Raw genomic sequence first — 19,923 nt, 5'->3', positions numbered from 1 at the left:
CCCGTGAATGTCCTGTGGGTGCCCTGCCCTGCACGATGCCCACTCCAATCCACGGTAGTGGTGCCCTGAGGCCCCAAGAGTGCAGATGCCATGAGAGCTGATGGGGAGAGGCAGGTCCCTGTCAGATGTTGGAGAAACCCACATGGGTGCCCACTAAGAAATTCAGGCCACAATCCTCTATTTTCAGTTTGATCGTAGGTTGGAGGGTGTGATGGAGGGTGGACTGTCCCCAACATCTATGGGACAATTGACGATCAGGTAAAACCTGTATTTTCTGGTGGTTATAGAATTCAGGGAAATTTATCCTTAGACCTTACTTCTTCCAGTGTGTAGAACAATTTATTTGAGAATGTCCAGATTCCTACAAAATCTGCAGTTCATTGGAGGTAGAGTGAGAGCTTTGAATTAGATTTGAGTTACTCTGAGCCACTCATGGGCCTTCCTACACATTCAGTAGCAAGAAAGGACTGCTGCATTTGGGTGTCACTTTTTTTATTCTTGTAAGTGTTCTGTTTTGAGATCTTTATGGTTTGTCTTCTTTGTGATCTGGTATGAGGGAGTCAGGAAGTCATCGTCCCCTGTCCCCTCCTCAGCCCAGCACACCCCTGGTCCTCAGGGTTTCTGACACCCTCAGGATGTGGGTTCTCACGCTGTGTGTCTCGCACAGTAATACACGGCCGTGTCCTCAGGTCTCAGACTGCTCAGCTCCATGAAGGCTGTGCTCGTGGACGTGTCCCTGGTCAGGGTGACTCGGCCCTGGAACTTCTGTGCATAGTCTGTGTCTCCATCTCCAGGGTAGATCCGTCCCATCCACTTGAGCCCTTCTCCGGGGACCTGCCGCACCCAGCTCATATAGAAGCTGGTGAACGTGTATCTGGACGCCTTGCAGGGACCTTCACGGACGTCCCCGGCTTCTTCAGCTCAGCCCCAGACTGCACCAGCTGGACCTGGGAGTGGACACGTGCAGGAGGACATGGGAGGGGATGACATGCCCATGACTGGCCCTGTGCCCTCCTCAGCCCAGGGACTGGAGATCCCCTCACCTGCAGCCAGTGCCAGGAGGAAGAGGACTCTCCAGCTGCAGTCCATAGTGATTGGCGGTGCTCTCAGGGTCTCTGTAGGGAGGATGCGGTACTGCTCTCGGGGCACAGACATGCCCATGTTTAACCTGGTGCACCTCAGCTCATTTGCATATTCATGATGCAGACTACTTTATACTGAAGGCTGGGCCCTACCTAAGAATGAGAAGATAGGGGACACATGGACCATCCTCAAGGGGGTGAGGAGCCCAAGTACCAGTTCTGGTTTGCATATATGTGTCTCGGTCACATCCTTGAGCTCAGTGAAGACAGAGCACCTCCCACTGGGGCCAAGCACCACGGAAGATCCTGGTCCCTGTGAGCCCTCCCTGAGTGGCATGGACACCCCGTGACCTTGTGCTCGAATCTGAAATCTCAGTGTCTTACTCCTAGGATATCAGTGTCCCCAAAATGCTGCACCAGTGAGTGACTCCCTCCCTGTCCTTCAGCTCCTCCTACTCAGAAGCCCTGGAAATGCCCGCTTGGCCCCTGGCTCTCCACGACTCTATCAAGTTGGGTGAACACTTCTCACAGGAGAGGATATTGTAGCTCACAGCAGCTGTCTGTGTGCTTCTTTAAATTGGATGAGATTCTGTAGGATGTCAGTGCCAGGCCCCAGGAAGGAAGGGCTTCTCACTCCCTGCACGTGCTCGAGTTCTGCAGGCCTGTCCTGGGGAGCAGCGACCCCTGCAGACCAGCCCCTGTCCTGCAGGGCATGTCCTGTCTGGGCCCCCAGGCCATTTCCCTCAGCACCTGTAGTCCATTGTACGTGGCTGTGTCCTCCCTCAGGTGCTCTTTCAGGGCACCACGTGCCCCGACATGGTCTCCTGAGACAGTGATGGGGCTTTACAAAGTCCACATGCTCTGCACAGAGACCAGGGGGGATTTTATGCCACTCACAGAGCCCCTTCCCTGGAGCTGCTGGAGGCCCTGACAGTCCACACTCAGGGTGAGTCCAGACCCTCAGGGCTCTGGGGCCTAGATTCTCCTTGAGGCTCCTCTGCACAAGGTACCACCTGAATACATCTGCACATACTGACCTCATACACGAGCCCACTCCATGCCTACAGACACACACACACACACACAAACACACACACACACACACACAACGCACGGATAGAACTGGTGTTCTTGCTGACTCCAGACTTGCCCCTCCCTGTGTCTAGCATATGGAAAATGACCCCACACTAACTCAAGGCCTGGGGACAGTGACTTCCTCTCTCCATCAGAACCATAGTGAACCTTCCACAGCACAGATTAGCACGTTCATGCCCATGTGTTTGTTCCTACAGCACCTGGGACCCTGCAGATGCCCAGGGAGAGTGGGACACATTGTCCCTCAAATACATATGGGGGCCTGTTCCTTCCTGGTCCAGTCAGGGCCCATGCAGCCTTGTGTCCCCTGCAACTGAGGCCTGGAGGGGAGACCCCTGAGGTGAGGTTGAGGCAGCTCCCCTCCAGCTGACTCAGGGGAGGCTGATCTGTTGGGGCACCTGAGGGGAGGGGCAGCCGGGACAGGTGAGTGAGTCCAGCTCGTGAGTGGTGCCAGGCTTCTGCAGGACTCCTGGCCACCACGAGGGACTCACTTCTGTCCATCTTTGGGGCTCCCCCTGCTCATCACCTCCCCTCTGACCCCCTGTCCATGGGCCTCTGGCCCAGCGTCAGACTCCCTGCTTTGTCCCCAAGGACGGCAACAGCCAGGTTCCTGTGGGACCCCCACCTCCTCACTCCTGGTCTGTGTGTCTGGTGGAAGCCTGGGACACACCTGATGCCCCACAAATCCCATGAGGACAGGGAACCTCTGGCAGAGTCACCAAGGGGACAGAGAGAGGAAGGGTCTGAGGCAGAGGAGAAGGTCCTGAGCTGGGTCTGGAGCTGATGGGGTCACAGAGGCACAGCAGTCGTGCCCCTGTGTTGCTGACTGTTCTCTCTGGGTGTCCCCGAGTCCCATTGTGCAGACACCGTGTGTGTCCTGTGGCACGTGCAGCATAATCTTCTCTTTTCACCCTGGGTGGTGTCATGTGTGTTGAGGGCATTACATCCTCATGATTAAACAGTAGGCTTCAGTGGAACTGCTCTGGGCTGTGGCCCTCACAAATCTGCTCCATGGAGCACGTCCCCTGCTCCCAAAACCCTACCTGGGTGCAAGTTCCCAGTCCATTTCCCTGAAACAAAACCCTGTTCACTATTATTCACTGCTTAGATGATACCACTTGATAGTGGGTCCAGAGAAGGGAGGAATCCCCTCCCACCCTAGAACACAGGTCAGGTGAGTCCTTCCCTGAGGGTCTGCATGGAGAAGGTCTGGGGGATTTCTCAGGGATCAGTCCTCTCACCCTGTCAGAGCCATAGGGGGTGTGTGGATCCCATCTGAGAACCTGGAGGCACTGGAGGGAAGGCCCACACCAGGGTGGGTGCGGCCCAGGTGCTGTCCTCCCCTTACCAGAGCCCCCTGTGCCCCCACCGTGCATGACTGTCCCCTGACAGGGTTCCTGCTCCTTGTGCTCCTGCAGCTTCTGTTCCAGGTGAGCAGATCACTCTGTGCCCTGGGAGGAGCATCAGAGAGAATCCTCTGACCTCACTGAAGGGGTTTTATTGGGAATGTTAGGTAGCAGTGCTGATGGGGAAACCCAGAGAGTGTGTTCGGCTCACGGCTCACCAGGGTCATCCTCTGCTCTGGCTGCTGTACTGAAGACCCTCAGGCGGGGTGGCTGATAAACAGCACATATTTATTTCCCACAGCTGTGGGGTCTGGAATCCTGAGTTCAGGAGCCAGAAATTTGGGTGACTGGTGAGAACCTCCTTCCTGGGGGGCTGTCCCTCCTGTGACCTCATGTGGAGGAAGGGGTCATGGAGCCTCCTCAGTGCTGTTTCATGAGGGCCCGGACCCCACTCATGGGGCTCCACCTCCTGACCTCATTGCTTCCCAAACACCCCATCACCTAACTCATCACTATGGGCATTAGGATTCAAGATGTGCAATTTTGGGGTGAAACAAACTTCAGCTCATTTCAGTTACTAAAGCATCAATTAAAAATTTCAACACCTAGAAGTCTAGTGCCACAAAGCCCCTCAAGCTGGGCTATCAGAAAACTGTGACCTTTGAATGAGCAGGGCTGATGCAGGACCTTGAGAACAAGCTCATGACCATGAGTAATAGACAGCTTCCTCCTGAGACTGGGTCACACCCCTTGCTAATTCCATTATGTGCATTATTTTGTTATTATAATTCCTTGCTTTCTTATGAACTTTCTTTTACATTCAGCAGACCCAGGTTGTTGCCTGCCCATAATGATGTCTTATCTCCCCCTATACTTTATACTTTTTAGTTTAATACATTGTCAGGCTCTGTTTTGACGTCTGACTGCTGACACCTCAAAGCTCATCCCCCTCCCCCTGCCCACACGTGGAAATATGAAGGAAAGCACAGCTCCCCTCCCTGCATGCCGGTGGGACACGGAATCCACAGAAGCCCTCCTGGGAGCAGGACCCTCACTCCTTCCCCCTGACCCACCGTAACTCTCTTGGGGAGTCTCCTTTCCCGTCCCTCTCCATGTTTCCCGATCAGACTGGGCATCCCCATGAAGTTCCTGTGGGTGCCCTGCCCTGCACGGTGTCCACTCTGGTCAATGATTCCCGCGTGGGGTCAAGACCATGAGGACCCCGCCAGGGTTTCTCCTTTGGCTTTGGGTTCATGAGGCATCTGCAGCGTGGTGCCCACCAGGCACTTCCTGATCTGCTGGTGGGCAGCAGGTCCCTGAGCATCTCTGGGCTGCACCGTGCAGGCCAGCTGACCTCTCTGATGCCGTAAGATGCCTGATATAAGATTTGGTAATTAATTGGTTGGCAGGGCCATGAGCAGACTGCCTTTTGTGCATGTGAGAATGTTTCCTCCTATTACAGTGACCCCTGCTGATTCAGAGACTGATGTGGGAAGTGAACAATCATGACCACAGAGGGGTTCTTTGTGCAGAGAGAATATATGGAGAGGAAGCCCCCGTCCTGACGGTTATCCAGCCCTGAACTCCACCTGCATCAGCTGCAGGGACGGATCCTGCTCTGCGGCTCCTGGGCGCCCCCTGGTGTCCTGAGCCGCCTGTACGCGGCCTGTCCTGCCTCCCTGAAGGCAGGTTGGTGTCCAGGATCACAGGACCCGTCCCCTCCCCACCGCGCTGTGTCGTGCGCAGTATCGCCTGGCCAGGGGCGGCTCTGGGAGGAAGCGGATTGCCCAGCTTGGTCAAGTTCTCTATGAATGTGATGAGGGCGAAGTAAACAAGAGTGAGAGGTTGGGAAAGGATTTTTATTTCTCACGTCTCAGTCTCTCTCCCCGTGCCCTACGCCCCCCTCACCCCTCCGTGCTCCCCAACTCTCTCCCTCTCCCGCTGCACTGGGCTCCCCTCTCCCCAGCTCCTTTCTCTTGGGGTGACCCCGTGGGCAGGTCCCTGGTGACTGGCAGGTGCCTGACCAATTATGTACCAGGAATGAAGGGGAGGAGGGCTGGCCATTTTCTCTGCACCCCTTTCCCTGGACAGACAGTCGTGTGACAGACTGGGGCTCTGCAGCAGTAAACAGAACACTGACAGGCAAACATGCTCTATATGCACATTAATATCACTGCCAGGCAGAAATTCCGGTTGGAAACTTCCATTTACCCAACTCCAAGGTATTGACTGCGAGGCTGTTCATGTGAAGACACATCATGCTCTTGGTGCTGTCTCTGGAGGTGGCGACGTGCCCCTTCCTAGAGCCAGGCTGGCACGTGCACCTCATGTACTAATGCCGGTGGCCTAATGTGGCCCCTTCCCTGGTGCCTGGTGAACCCCATTCATGTCAGCATTACTGAAGGTGATCCTGAGGCAGACCTTAGATGATGAGAGAAATGATGATATTTATAATAGTTTGGACATGAATTTCTGCTTTCATAGGCTGACCCTTTGCAGGATGTTGGGATGTGATGAGTGTATTTGGCATGTGAGATCGCTGAGAAAATTTGGGAACATGAGGATAGACTGAAGGGGTTTGAATAGGCTGTGAGCCAGTGAATATTAACGTAATGACAAAAGGTATTGTGTTTAATTAACTTAGAAAGTGAGATTAAAATATTACCATGGAGCATCGGGGTGGCTCCTTCTGTGATCAAACAGCTCTCATCAGGGGAAGACACAGGGAGCCTGGGTCACAGCCAGAGTAGGTACAGTGCCCATTGACACAGACAGGCCTCGGCTGTGAGGTGGAGGAAGGGGCCGTGAGCCCACAGGTGCCAGGACTCAGGTCTAGGAGCTGGAGAGAAATAACACAGTCTCCCAGGTGTCCCAGGGTGTGTACACAAGCCAGGACTGTGTTTGCAGCCCCATGAATCTGAATGCAGCCTTGTGACCAGAGAGGGTTAGAGGTAAATATATTTTGTTTTATGCCCTGTGTGGGATAATTTCCCTTGGCAGTCGTGTGAAATGAGTAGGTGCCAGGAGAGCATCTCACACCAGGAATCTCCCCACCCAGGTCCCAGCTGTGCAATGACCCTTGGGGCTGCCTCAGGGCCAGGGACACCTGCAGGACTGTGGCCCATGGGGATGCGCTTCCCCTGGAACCCACCACAGATGAGAAATCAGAAGAGGGAGCTGCTGACGCGGCCTCAGCTTGACCTGGCACCATTGCCCATGCCTGGCTTCTCACATATCAGCAGGATGGCCCTGCGGGAAGGTCATGGAGTGCCGTTGGCCTGACAGGTGGGAGGTGACACCCAGTGCCGAGTGTCAGGTGGTCATGCTGCTCTGAGCGTGCCTTCTTCTCAGCTGAGAGGGACTCGGAGACTGTGACAAGGAAAGCCCTACAGCCCCAGGACCTGCTACCAAGCCAGGATTCCCAGCTGGTCAGGAAGCATTTCCAAGGGTTTCAGACATCAGGATGTGGGTTCTCACACTGTGTCTCTCACACAGTGATATCCGGCCATGTCCTCAGGTCTCAGACTGCTCGGCTGCATGTGGGCTGTGCTCTTGGACGTGTCCCTGGTCATGGCGACTCTGTCCTGGAATTTCTGTGTGTATTGGTGCTTCCATTTCTGAGGAAGATCAATCCCATCCCCTCAAACCCCTGTCCATGGGCCTGCCACCCCCAGCTCATGCAGGAGCCACTGCAGGTGCATCCGGATGCCTTGCAGGAGGCCTTCCTGGATGCCCCTGGCTTGTTCAGCTCAGCCCCAGACTGCACCAGCTGGACCTGGGGTGGGAGGGGATGACGTGTCCCTGATTGGCCCTGTCCCCTCCTCAGTCCTGGGACGGGGTGCCCCTCACCTGTAGCCAGTGCCACCAGGAAGAAGATTCTCCAATTCAGGTCCATGGTGAGGGGTGGTGCTCTCAGTAGCTGTGCAGTGAGGGTGCCGTTGTGGGGTGATGCTCTCATGGCACAGACATGCCCCTGCTTAAGCTGGTGTAACTCATCTCATTTGAATATTCGTGAGGCAGAACACTTCATAGTGAAGTCCTGGCCCAACATTGGAAGGAGCGGGTAGATGACAGGCACCGTGCTCATGGGGATGAGGAGTGTACATGTCCCAGTCCTTGTCTGTGGATCTGTGTCCCCTGCCCCATCCTTGAACTCATGGCAGGCAGAGCAACTCCGTGTGAGCCCACCTTGAATGGCACAGACCCCCTGACACTGTGCTGGGATCTGAAATCTTAGTGTCTTACTCCTGGGATCACTGTGTCCCTGAAATGCTCCTTCCCTGGGTTAGTAAACCTTCCATGTTCTCCACCTCTTTCCATTCACATTTTTTTTAAATTAATTATTTTTTATTGAAGGGTAGTTGACGCACAGTATTACATTACATTAGTTTCAAGTGTACAACACAGTGATAAAACATTTATATACATAATTCTAGGTTCCAGCTATCACCCTACCAAGCTGTTACAATATCTTGACTATATTCCTTATGCTATACATTACATCCCGGTTACTTATTTATTTTACCATTGGAAGTCTGTCCTTTTTTTTTTTTTTTTTTTTTTTTTTGTGAGGGCATCTCTCATATTTATTGATCAAATGGTTGTTAACGACAATAAAATTCTGTATAGGGGAGTCAATGCTCAATGCACAATCATTAATCCACCCCAAGCCTAATTTTCGTCAGTCTCCAATCTTCTGAGGCATAACAAACAAGTTCTTACATGGAGAACAAATTCTTACATAATGAATAAGTTACATAGTGAACAGTACAAGGGCAGTCAGTCATCACAGAAACTTTCGGTTTTGCTCATGCATTATGAACTCTAAACAGTCAGTTCAAATATGAATACTCATTTGGTTTTTATACTTGATTTATATGTGGATACCACATTTCTCTCTTTATTATTATTATTTTTAATAAAATGCTGAAGTGGTAGGTAGATACAAGATAAAGGTAGAAAACATAGTTTAGTGTTGTAAGAGAGCAAATGTAGATGATCAGGTGTGTGCCTGTAGACTATGTGTTAATCCAAGCTAGACCAGGGCAATAAAACATCCACGTATGCAGAAGATTTCTCTCAGAACAGGGGGGTGAGGTTCTAAGCCTCACCTCTGTTGATCCCCAATTTCTCACCTGATGACCCCCCTGCGACTGTGCCTGTCTTAGGTTGTTCCTCCCTTGAGGAATCTTACCCGTCTCTGGCTAACCAGTCATCTTCCGGGGCCATACAGGGAAATGTGAAGTTGGTAAGTGAGAGGGAAGCCTTATTGTTTGAAAAGGTTAGCTTTTTACTTCTTTGCATATTTATGCCCTGTGGCTTCTATGCCCAGCATTTGTCTTGAGGTATCTTTACCACTTGGAAGAATTGTGATACTCGGTAAATTTGATATGAGGCACGAATTCTATTTAAGGGTTGTAATTAGGAAGGAAGAAGAAAAGCTATAGAAGTAGCAGGCGGAAGAAAACATGGGAAGATTGATTATATCTTTGACATATCTTCTTGTAGAGTAACTTCAGCATGTATAGGTTTTAAGCTACTACTGAAATTGCGCACACACATTAACATAATAGGAGTATAGTTACATAACCAAAGCATATCTGTAATTACCAGCCATCTCCAGTGAAACCAAGAAAACCAGTTAGGCACCTTAGGCATTTGTGAAAACTTATCTATGACATGGTGGATATTGTCCAACTGAACTTGAACAGTCTGAGAGAAATCAGACAAATTAAAACAACCCATTCCTGGGGACTGTTCACATGCCATATGTTCTTTTAACAGTAAATAGTCTGTAGTTGTAAGACTTTGGAGCGCTACAATTTGCACTTCTCCTAATTCTTGGTTGAGTTCCAACTGTATAGATCCAGTCAAATTAGTTGTTTTACTGTATGCACAGGCCAGCTTAGATATCTCCTTCCTCATTCCCATGGCAAGTCCAGGAACTGGTGGGATGAGTGCATCTACAGCTGTAGCAGTGCGTGGATCTTTGTTGGGATTTTTTGATGATCATCTTCTGGCATGAGTCTTCCAGAGAGTGCTGATGTTGGAAGTTCTTTTTCATATCGTATCTTAGTTCATTTTCGGGGTAGCCCAATTAGGCTTTGATCCTCTGTATAAACACAAACAGACCCTTTGCCTACACTTTTATATGCCCTTTATACCCTTGTGTAGAACTCGTTGGAGGTTACCACACAGGAACTGCCCTTTTTTTTTTTTTGCTTTGTTTTTGGTATCACTAATCTACACTTACATGACGAATATTATGTTTACTAGGCTCTCCCCTATACCAGGTCTCCCCTATAAACCCCTTTACAGTCACTGTCCATCAGCATAGCAAAATGTTGTAGAATCACTACTTGCCTTCTCTGTGTTGTACAGCCCTCCCCTTTATCCCACCCCCCATGCATGCTAATCTTAATACCCCCTACTTCTCCCCCCCTTATCCCTCCCTACCCACCCATCCTCCCCAGTCCCTTTCCCTTTGGTACCTGTTAGTCCATTCTTGAGTTCTGTGATTCTGCTGCTGTTTTGTTACTTCAGTTTTCCTTTGTAGTTATATTCCACAGATGAGAGAAATCATTTGGTATTTCTCTTTCTCCGCTTGGCTTGTTTCACTGAGCATAATACCCTCCAGCTCCTTCCATGTCGCTGCAAATGGTAGGATTTGCCCTTTTCTTATGGCTGAGTAGTATTCCATTGTGTATATGTACCACATCTTCTTTATCCATTCATCTATCGATGGACATTTAGGTTGCTTCCAATTCTTGGCTATTGTAAATAGTGCTGCGATAAACACAGGGGTGCATTGGTCTTTCTCAAACTTGATTTCTGTGTTCTTAGGGTAAATTTCTAGGAGTGCAATTCCTGGGTCAAATTGTAAGTCTGTTTTGAGCATTTTGATGTACCTCCATACTGCTTTCCACAATGGTTGAACTAATTTACATTCCCACCAGCAGTGTAGGAGGGTTCCCCTTTCTCCACAGCCTCGCCAACATTTGTTGTTGTTTGTCTTTTGGATGGCAGCCATCCTTACTGGTGTGAGGTGATACCTCATTGTAGTTTTAATTTGCATTTCTCTGATAATTTGCGATGTGGAGCATCTTTCATGTGTCTGTTTGCCATCTGTATTTCTTTTTTGGAGAACTGTCTGTTCAGTTCCTCTGCCCATTTTTTAATTGGGTTATTTGTTTTTTGTTTGTTGAGGCGTGTGAGCTCTTTATATATTCTGGACGTCAAGCGTTTATCGGATGTGTCATTTTCAAAGATATTCTCCCATACTGTAGGGTTCCTTTTTGTTCTATTGATGGTGTCTTTTGCTGTACAGAAGCTTTTCAGCTTAATATAGTCCCACTTGTTCATTTTTGCTGTTGTTTTCCTTGCCTGGGGAGATATGTTCAAGAAGAGGTCACTCATGTTTATGTCTAAGAGGTTTTTGCCTATGTTTTCTTCCAAAGTTTAATGGTTTCATGACTTACATTCATGTCTTTGATCCATTTTGAGTTTACTTTTGTATATGGGGTTAGACAATGGTCCAGTTTCATTCTCCTACATGTAGCTGTCCAGTTTTGCCAGCACCATCTGTTGAAGAGACTGTCATTTCACCATTGTAGCTCCATGGCTCCTTTATCAAATATTAATTGACCATATATGTCTGGGTTAATGTCTGGATTCTCTAGTCTGTTCCATTGGTCTGTGGCTCTGTTCTTGTGCCAGTACCAAATTGTCATGATTACTATGGCTTTATAGTAGAGCTTGAAGTTGGGGAGTGAGATCCCCCCTACTTTATTCTTCTTTCTCAGGATTGCTTTGGCTATTCGGGGTCTTTGGTGTTTCCATATGAATTTTTGAACTATTTGTTCCAGTTTATTGAAGAATGTTGCTGGTAGTTTCATAGGGATTGCATCAAATCTGTATATTGCTTTGGGCAGGATGGCCATTTTGACGATATTAGTTCTTCCTAGCCACGATCATGGGATGAGTTTCCATCTGTTAGTGTCCCCTTTAATTTCTCTTAAGAGTGACTTGTAGTTTTCAGAGTATAAGTCTTTCACTTCTTTGGTTAGGTTTATTCCTAGGTATTTTATTTTTTTTGATGCAATTGTGAATGGAGTTGTTTTCCTGATTTCTCTTTCTGTTGGTTCATTGATAGTGTATAGGAAAGCCACAGATTTCTGTGTGTTGATTTTGTATCCTGAAACTTTGCTGTATTCCGATATCAGTTCTAGTAGTTTTGGGGTGGAGTCTTTAGGGTTTTTTATGTACAGTATCATGTCATCTGCAAATAGTGACAGTCTAACTTCTTCTTTACCAATCTGGATTCCTTGTATTTTTTTGTTTTGTCTGATCGCCATGGCTAGGACCTCCAGTACTATGTTAAATAACAGTGGGGAGAGTGGGCATCCTTGTCTAGTTCCCAATCTCAGAGGAAATGCTTTCAGCTTCTCGCTGTTCAATATAATGTTGGCTGTGGGTTTTTCATAGATGGCCTTTATTATGTTGAGGTACTTGCCCTCTATTCCCATTTTGCTGAGAGTTTTTATCATGAATGGATGTTGAACTTTGTCAAATGCTTTTTCAGCATCTATGGAGATGATCATGTGGTTTTTGTCTTTCTTTTTGTTGATGTGGTGGATGATGTTGATGGACTTTCGAATGTTGTATCATCCTTGCATCCCTGGGATGAATCCCACTTGGTCATGGTGTAGGATCCTTTTGATGTATTTTTGAATTCGGTTTGCTAATATTTTGTTGAGTATTTTTGCATCTACGTTCATCAGGGATATTGGTCTGTAGTTTTCTTTTTTGGTGGGGTCTTTGCCTGGTTTTGGTATTAGGGTGATGTTAGCTTCATAGAATGAGTTTGGGAGTATCCCCTCCACCTCTATATTTTGGAAAACTTTAAGGAGAATGGGAATTATGTCTTCCCTGTATGTCTGATAAAATTCCAAGGTAAATCCATCTGGCCCGGGGTTTTTGTTCTTTGGTAGTTTTTTGATTACCGCTTCAATTTCATTGCTGGTAATTGGTCTGTTTAGATTTTCTGTTGCTTTCTGGGTCAGTCTTGGAAGGTTGTATTTTTCTAGGAAGTTGTCCATTTCTCCTAGGTTTCCCAGCTTGTTAGCATATAGGTTTTCATAGTATTCTCTAATAATTCTTTGTATTTCCTTGGGGTCCGTCGTGATTTTTCCTTTCTCGTTTCTGATACTGTTGATTTGTGTTGACTCTCTTTTCCTCTTAATAAGTCTGGCTAGAGGTTTATCTATTTTGTTTATTTTCTCAAAGAACCAGCTCTTGGTTTCATTGATTTTTGCTATTGTTTTATTCTTCTCAATTTTATTTCTTCTCTGATCTTTATTATGTACCTCCTTCTGCTGACCTTAGGTGTCGTCTGTTCTTCTTTTTCCAATTTCGATAATTGTGACATTAGACCATTCATTTGGGATTGATCTTCCTTCTTTAAATATGCTTGGATTGCTCTATACTTTCCTCTTAAGACTGCTTTTGCTGTGTCCCACAGAAGTTGGGGCTTAGTGTTGTTGTTGTCATTTGTTGCCATATATTGCTGGATCTCCATTTTGATTTGGTCATTGATCCATTGATTATTTAGGAGCGTGTTGTTAAGCCTCCATGTGTTTGTGAGCCTTTTTGCTTTCTTTGTACAGTATATTTCTAGTTTTATGCCTTTGTGGTCTGAAAAGTTGGTTGGTAGGATTTCAATCTTTTGGAATTTTCTGAGGCTCTTTTTGTGGCCTAGTATGTGGTCTATTCTGGAGAATGTTCCATGTGCACTTGAGAAGAATGTGTATCCTGTTGCTTTTGGATGTAGAGTTCTGTAGATGTCTATTAGGTCCATCTGCTCTACTGTGTTGTTCAGTGCTTCCGTGTCCTTACTTATTTTCTGTCTTGTGGATCAGTCCTTTGGAGTGAGTGGTGTGTTGAAGCCTCCTAGAATGAATGCATTGCAGTCTATTTCCCCCTTTAGTTCTGCTGGTATTTGTTTCACATATGCTGGTGCTCCTGTGTTGGGTGCATATATATTTAGAATGGTTATATCCTCTTGTTGGACTGAGCCCTTTATCATTATGTAGTGTCCTTCTTTATCTCTTGTTACTTTCTTTGTTTTGAAGTCTATTTTGTCTGATGTTAGTACTGCAGCCCCTGCTTTCTTCTCGCTGTTGTTTGCCTGAAATATGTTTTTCCATCCCTTGACTTTTAGTCTGTACATGTCTTTGGGTTTGAGGTGAGTTTCTTGTAAGCAGCATATGTAAGGGTCTTGCTTTTTTATCCATTCTATTACTCTGTTTCTTTTGATTGGTGCATTCAGTCCATTAACATTTAGGGTGACTATTGAAAGATATGTACTTATTGCCATTGCAGGCTTTAAATTCGTGGTTACCAAAGGTTCAAGGTTAGCCTCTTTAGTATCTTACTGCCTAACTTAGTTCGCTTATTGAGCTGTTATATACACTGTCTGGATATTCTTTTCTTCTCTCCCTTCTTATTCCTCCTCTTCCATTCTTCATATGTTGGGTGTTTTGTTCTGTGCTCTTTCTATGAGTGCTCCCATCTAGATCAGTCCCTGTAAGATGTTCTGTAGAGGTGGTTTGTGGGAAGCAAATTACCTCAGCTTTTGTTTGTCTGGGAATTGTTTAATCCCACCATCATATTTGAATGATAGTCTTGCTGGATACAGTATCCTTGGTTCAAGGCCCTTCTGTTTCATTGTATTAAATATATCATGCCATTCTCTTCTGGCCTGTAGGGTTTCTGTCGAGAAGTGTGATGTTAGCCTGATGGGTTTTCCTTTATAGGTGACCTTTTTCTCTCTAGCTGCCTTTAAAACTCTTTCCTTGTCCTTGATCTTTGCCATTTTATTTATTATGTGTCTTGGTGTTGTCCTCCTTGGATCCTTTCTGTTGGGGGTTCTGTGTATTTCCGTGGTCTGTTCTTTTATTTCCTCCCCCAGCTTGGGGAAGTTTTCAGCAATTATTTCTTCCAAGATACTTTCCATCCCTTTTCCTCTCTCTTCTTCTTCTGGTACCCCTATAATACGGATATTGTTCCTTTAGGATTGGTCACACAGTTCTCTTAACATTGTTTCATTCCTGGAGATCCTTTTATCTCTCTCTCTGTCAGCTTCTATGCGATCCTGTTCTCTGGTTTCAATTCCATCAATGGCCTCTTGCATCCTATCCATTCTGCTTATAAACCCTTCCAGAGTTTGTTTCGTTTCTGCGATCTCCTTTCTGGCATCTGTGATCTCCCTCCAGACTTCATCCCATTTCTCTCGCGTATTTCTCTGCATCTCTGTCAGCATGTTTATGATTCTTATTTTGAATTCTTATTCAGGAAGACTGGTGAGGTCTGTCTCCTTCTCTGGTGTTGTCTCTGTGATCTTTGTCTGCCTGTAGCTTTGCCTTTTCATGGTGATAGGAATAGTCTGCAGAGCTGGGACGAGTGACGGCTGGAAGAACTTCCCTTCTTGTTGGTTTGTGGCCCTCCTCTCCTGGGAGAACAGCGACCTCTAGTGGCTTGTGCTGGGCAGCTGCTTGCAGACAGGGCTTCTGCTTCCTGCCCGGCTGCTATGGAGTTTATCTCTGCTGTTGCTGTGGGCGTGGCCTGGCTCGGGCATCTGCTCCAAAGTGGTGGAGTCGCGTTGGAGGGGGAGCGGCCGGGAGGCTGTTTATCTCCGTAAGGGGCCTCCCTGCTCCCTGCAGCCCTGGGGTTAGGGTGCCCAGAGATCCCCGGATTCCCTACCTCTGGATTAAGTGACCCGCCCTGCCCCTTTAAGACTTCCAAAAAGCACCCGCCAAAACAAAACAACGACCACACACACACAAAAAAAAACTGTAAAAATTAAAAAAAAAAAAGGCCACTCTTTCGTCTTTGTTCTCTGGCTCCAGCCTCAGACATCTGCTCACCGGTCTTGCTGCCCTGTATTGGGGTCCCTATCCCTTTAAGACTTCCAAAAATCACTCTCCAAAATAAAACAGAAAATAAAAATGGTCGCTCGCTTTTCTTATGTCCTCCGGTGCCAGGCCTCCAGTGCCTGCTCACCGTTCTTGCTGCCCTGTTTCCCTAGTATCCAGGGCCCTGCGCACGCACTGTGTCTGCACTCTGGCCCAGATGGCTGGAGCTGGGTGTTCAGGAGTCCTGGGCTCCATCTCCCTCCCGCTCTGCCTACTCTTCTCCCGCCGGGAGCTGGGGGGATGGGTGCTCGGGTGCTGCCAGGCCGGGGCTTGTATTTTACCCCCTTTACGAGGCACTGGGTTCTCACAGGTGTGGATGTGGTCTGGATATTGTCCTGTGTCCTCTGGTCTTTATTCTAGGAGGAGTTATCTTTGTTATATTTTCATAGATATATGTGGTTTTGGGAGGAGATTTCCGCTGCTCTACTCACGCCGCCATCTTGGCTCCAGCTCTCCATTCATATTTTTAGCTGTCCTAATTGTAGTTTCTAAAGGATCCTCCATACAGCTTTGCACAGTTGCTGCACCAATTTACATTCCCACCAACAGTGCAGGAGATTTCCCTTTTCTCTACACCCATGCCCATATTTCTTATTTCTTGTCGTAGGGACAGAGGTCCTCCTGTCTGGTGTTTGAGGTCATACCTCTCTGTGGTTATGGGCAGCATTTCCCTCTTATTTGGTGGTGAGAATCTTCTCATGTTTCTGTTGGCATCTATGTGATTTTGTTGGAAAAATATCTGTTCAGGTCCCTGGCTCAATTTTTAATTGGATTATTTGGTGTTTTGTTTCGGCATTGAATTTTATGAGTACATTATACATTTTGGATATAACCCCCTTTTTGAATATATCATTTGAAAATATATTCTCCCATATGGTAGTCTGCATTTATGTTTTGGTGAGAGTTTCCTTGGCTGTGCAGAAGCTTTACTGTTTGATGTAGTCCCACTTATTTCTGTTTGCTTTAGTTACTATGCCTGGGGAGACAACTCCATAAGGAAATTCCTCATGGTGAAGTTCATGGAATTATTTCATATAATTTCTTCTCAGAGACTTATTGTTTCCTGCCTGACATTTAGGTCTTTAATCCACTGAGAGTTTACTTTGTGTTTGGTGTAAGACAGTGATATAATTTCATTCACTTCCATGTAGCCGTCCAGTGTTCCCAGCACTATTTGTTTAGGAGACTGTCTTTCCCATTGTATATTCATGGCTCATTGTCATATATTAATTGACCATATATGCATAGGTTTATATCCAAGCTTTCTATTCTGTTCCACTGATCTGTGTGATGGCCTTAGCCAGGACCATACTGGTTGAATCACTGTAGTTTTGTAGCATAGCCTGAAGTCAGGGAGCATAATACCCAAAGCATGGTTCATTATCAAATTTGCTCTGGATATATGGGGTATTTTTCACTCCTTATGACTTCAGGGTTAGTGTCTCTAGTTCACTGAAAAATGTCATTTGTATTTTGATAGGGAGGGCATTGAATCTGTAAATTGCTTTGTGCAGGATGGCCATTTGACAATATTAAACTACCTATCCATGAGCAGGGAATGGATTTATATTGATTTGTGTCATTTTCAATTCCTTCCATCAGTTCCATATAGTTCTCAGAGTAGAGGTCTTTCCTCTGCCCGGTCAGCTTTATTCTCAAGCTCAGGTTTGATTCTTAGGATGTGTGTTTTTGGAACTTCTTTGGATCCAGCTGAGTCCCTCCACAAGTAATTAACACCAAAAGGTCACCTTAGTCTCTCTGTTGCCATGTACAGGAAACTCTTCTAACCAATGCAGAGGGAATGGAGGGCTGACCTGAGAGACTACAGCAGCAATAGGAAAACTTTGAAGGTTTTCTAACAATCAGTCTTGAGCCAAGCATACGTTCCCAATGATCTGGCCAGGACACAGGTGTAAGAATTCCCACCTCTTGGTTAGTGGGACCTGAGCCCAAAGACGGTCTCAGGGTCTGGGCAGGACATTCTCCAGCTGCTCTGAGGCCTGCAAGTTCCCTACTAATACAACTCAGTAAACCACAAAGAGGATTTCTCTTCCTGCCTTCTCCTCATCTCTTTTATCTCAAATATATTAGATGTCATACTTCCACCAGTGGCTCTGGGAGTTAAGTCACCTGGGAATTTTAGACGTCATCCCTGAAGGACAAAGGAAGCCACCTTGGTTATATTTACATGAAAAACAGTGCGGCCCAGGGAGCAAGTGATCACACCTCTCTCATGCTCCAAGGGATGTTCTACGTGATAATTTGGAAAAACTGACCAGGGACACCCTACAATTGGCCCAGGAAAGGAACACTGACATTAGAAATTTAATAATTGTTGGTTGGGCAAAAGGAGGGAACTCTGTTTTGGTCCAATAACAATCCCACCCCACCAGGAATTCGAAGCTTCCACTTACCCCTGTGCAGGCCTCAAACCTTGGGTCAGCTGACATGAAGACAGTGCTCATGAGCTGTACTGTTGGGAAATGTGAATAAGGCTACTTAAAGTGCCTCAATTGTTCCCCTGACATGCTGCCCCTGGGCATTTAAAATTGCCCAGTGAAGTTTTTGAGTTTTGGCAAATTGGATTCAAGCAGCCACTCCACCTCGTGGATATAAATATGTGTTAGTAAATGAGTTGTATGTTTCCTTACTGACACGAGGTCACCCCCTGTACACAGGCCAATGCCTCTTCAGGGGCTACATTCAGTTGTAAGTGGTGACCCCTGCCTGGGGGACCCCTCTGGAATAATCACCTACCAGTGAGACAAAGTTCCTACACAGGTCCTTTGACAAGTCAGCACATTCTAGTCCATTTCACCACTTTCACTGTGCTTACCATCCTCAATCCTGTGACCTACTTGTCTGCAGTAATGGCACTCTTAAGATGCAAATGGCAAACCTTGTAGATCCCCCCAAATACCCTGAGCAAACGAATAGCCATTGGCCCTCCTAAGTCTCAGATCTGACCCCTTTGGGACGTGCATGCTCTCAGACTTTGCGACAGTCATGGGGCGCACAATTGCGTGTGGCCCCTGCCTCATCTGGCTCACAGCTGCTAAGAGGAGATACTGGAAATACTGTAAAGGCTTAATTTCTTCTATTGAAAAGAGCAATGCTTTGGAAGAGCAAGCTTCTCACCCACACTCCAGGGGATGGAAACTGTAAGCAGCAAACCTTACAAACTGCACATTTGGTCTATTGGAAAGACCTCAGAATGATTCTCTTCAACTTTGCTGAATCTCTCACCCTTATTAAGGGCTTCTAACCAACCCTGGTGGCACCAAGCTCCAAGGAATACATTCCTTGCTTCTTCTGACTCATCTTACAAAAGGTACCAAGTCCTGCCCGGCCTGCGCTCCATAGGCGACCAGGAAGTAAGGATTTCCCAGGAGGTGAGCAAGTGACACCTGACAACACAGCTTTCCCACATCACGGGGATGCGGCCTGGAAAACTGTGCTGCTTCTTTCTCCTTCATGCAAATGAAATGCCCTTGTATGAGTTTCTGAAACCTTTGTAAAAACAGGGAAACCCCATCTCTGCTTAGGTCCTTTTGGAAGCACCACTGTATAATCCCTTGAGCTCTTTCCGAGGGCTTAGTGAGCTAGGCATTGTAAAAGTCTTTCTTTTAGCTTCACTGTTAGCTGACCTTGGATTCCTACAGGCTGTACTGATTAAGATAAGATAATACTACTGTTTAAGAGTCTTTGGCTTCTACTGCTTGCAAAATGTTCGTCAGGTGTTGCTTCGTGTTTACACCTGTCCTTTGTTTACTCAAATGCACTCAGTTATCTCCTTCAGTGAGCTCTCACAGTAATCCGTATTCTGCTTTTGTGGGCAATTTAAGCAGGGACTTGCAGGAGGCATAGCTGCCTTTGTGTTTGCCAGAAAGGGAGATCTTTTCTTCTCTAAAATAAAGCATAAGGACCAATTTGGGATTGCACATTGCTTCTGTTCTCTATGATTATTTTAAGCCCTGTATGGTGTTGCCTCTTAAACTTCTGACAAGGTGATGTACTCAGTACTAAGGTGATCACCACCTATGATCCCCTGAATATGCACTGCAGATGGGAAGAGCCTGAGAGCTCCCCACCCCAGCCCTGTTTGTCACTCAAATGTGGCCAGAAGTGTTTCCAAGGGCTTTGAAACAACCCTCTGACACAGGACATGAAAACCCCGAAAAGTCCTTCTTATCACTGATGCTTACTCAATACAGAAAACTTGTATCTGGATCAGTGTTGCTTTTGATGAAAGATCTTGATTGAAAGGGGTAAATGTGTAAACTGATAAAGAGGAACCTGACTGACAAGGCATCAGAAGCCTGCAGGGGAACCTCTCACACCCGCCCTCCCGGAAGTGCAACTGCACAACCCACAGGACAGAAGGGAAAGACACTTTGCAACTCACACTTTTCTGGCTGCTTTAACATT

At 46.9% G+C, this 19,923-nt stretch overlaps 1 pseudogene; it reads right to left on the bottom strand.

The window, feature by feature from the left end:
- Window positions 1-612: 612 nt before the first annotated feature.
- LOC118919458 (immunoglobulin heavy variable 1-46-like) lies at window positions 613-7,095 on the bottom strand (annotated as a pseudogene).
- Between the last annotated feature and the right edge of the window lie 12,828 nt (window positions 7,096-19,923).

The sequence above is a fragment of the Manis pentadactyla genome, chromosome 11, assembly GCF_030020395.1.
Source record: "Manis pentadactyla isolate mManPen7 chromosome 11, mManPen7.hap1, whole genome shotgun sequence".
NCBI classification, from domain to species: Eukaryota; Metazoa; Chordata; class Mammalia; order Pholidota; family Manidae; genus Manis; species Manis pentadactyla.
The sequence above is the reverse complement of the archived record's forward strand: the minus strand, read 5'-3'. Positions and strand labels throughout refer to the sequence as shown.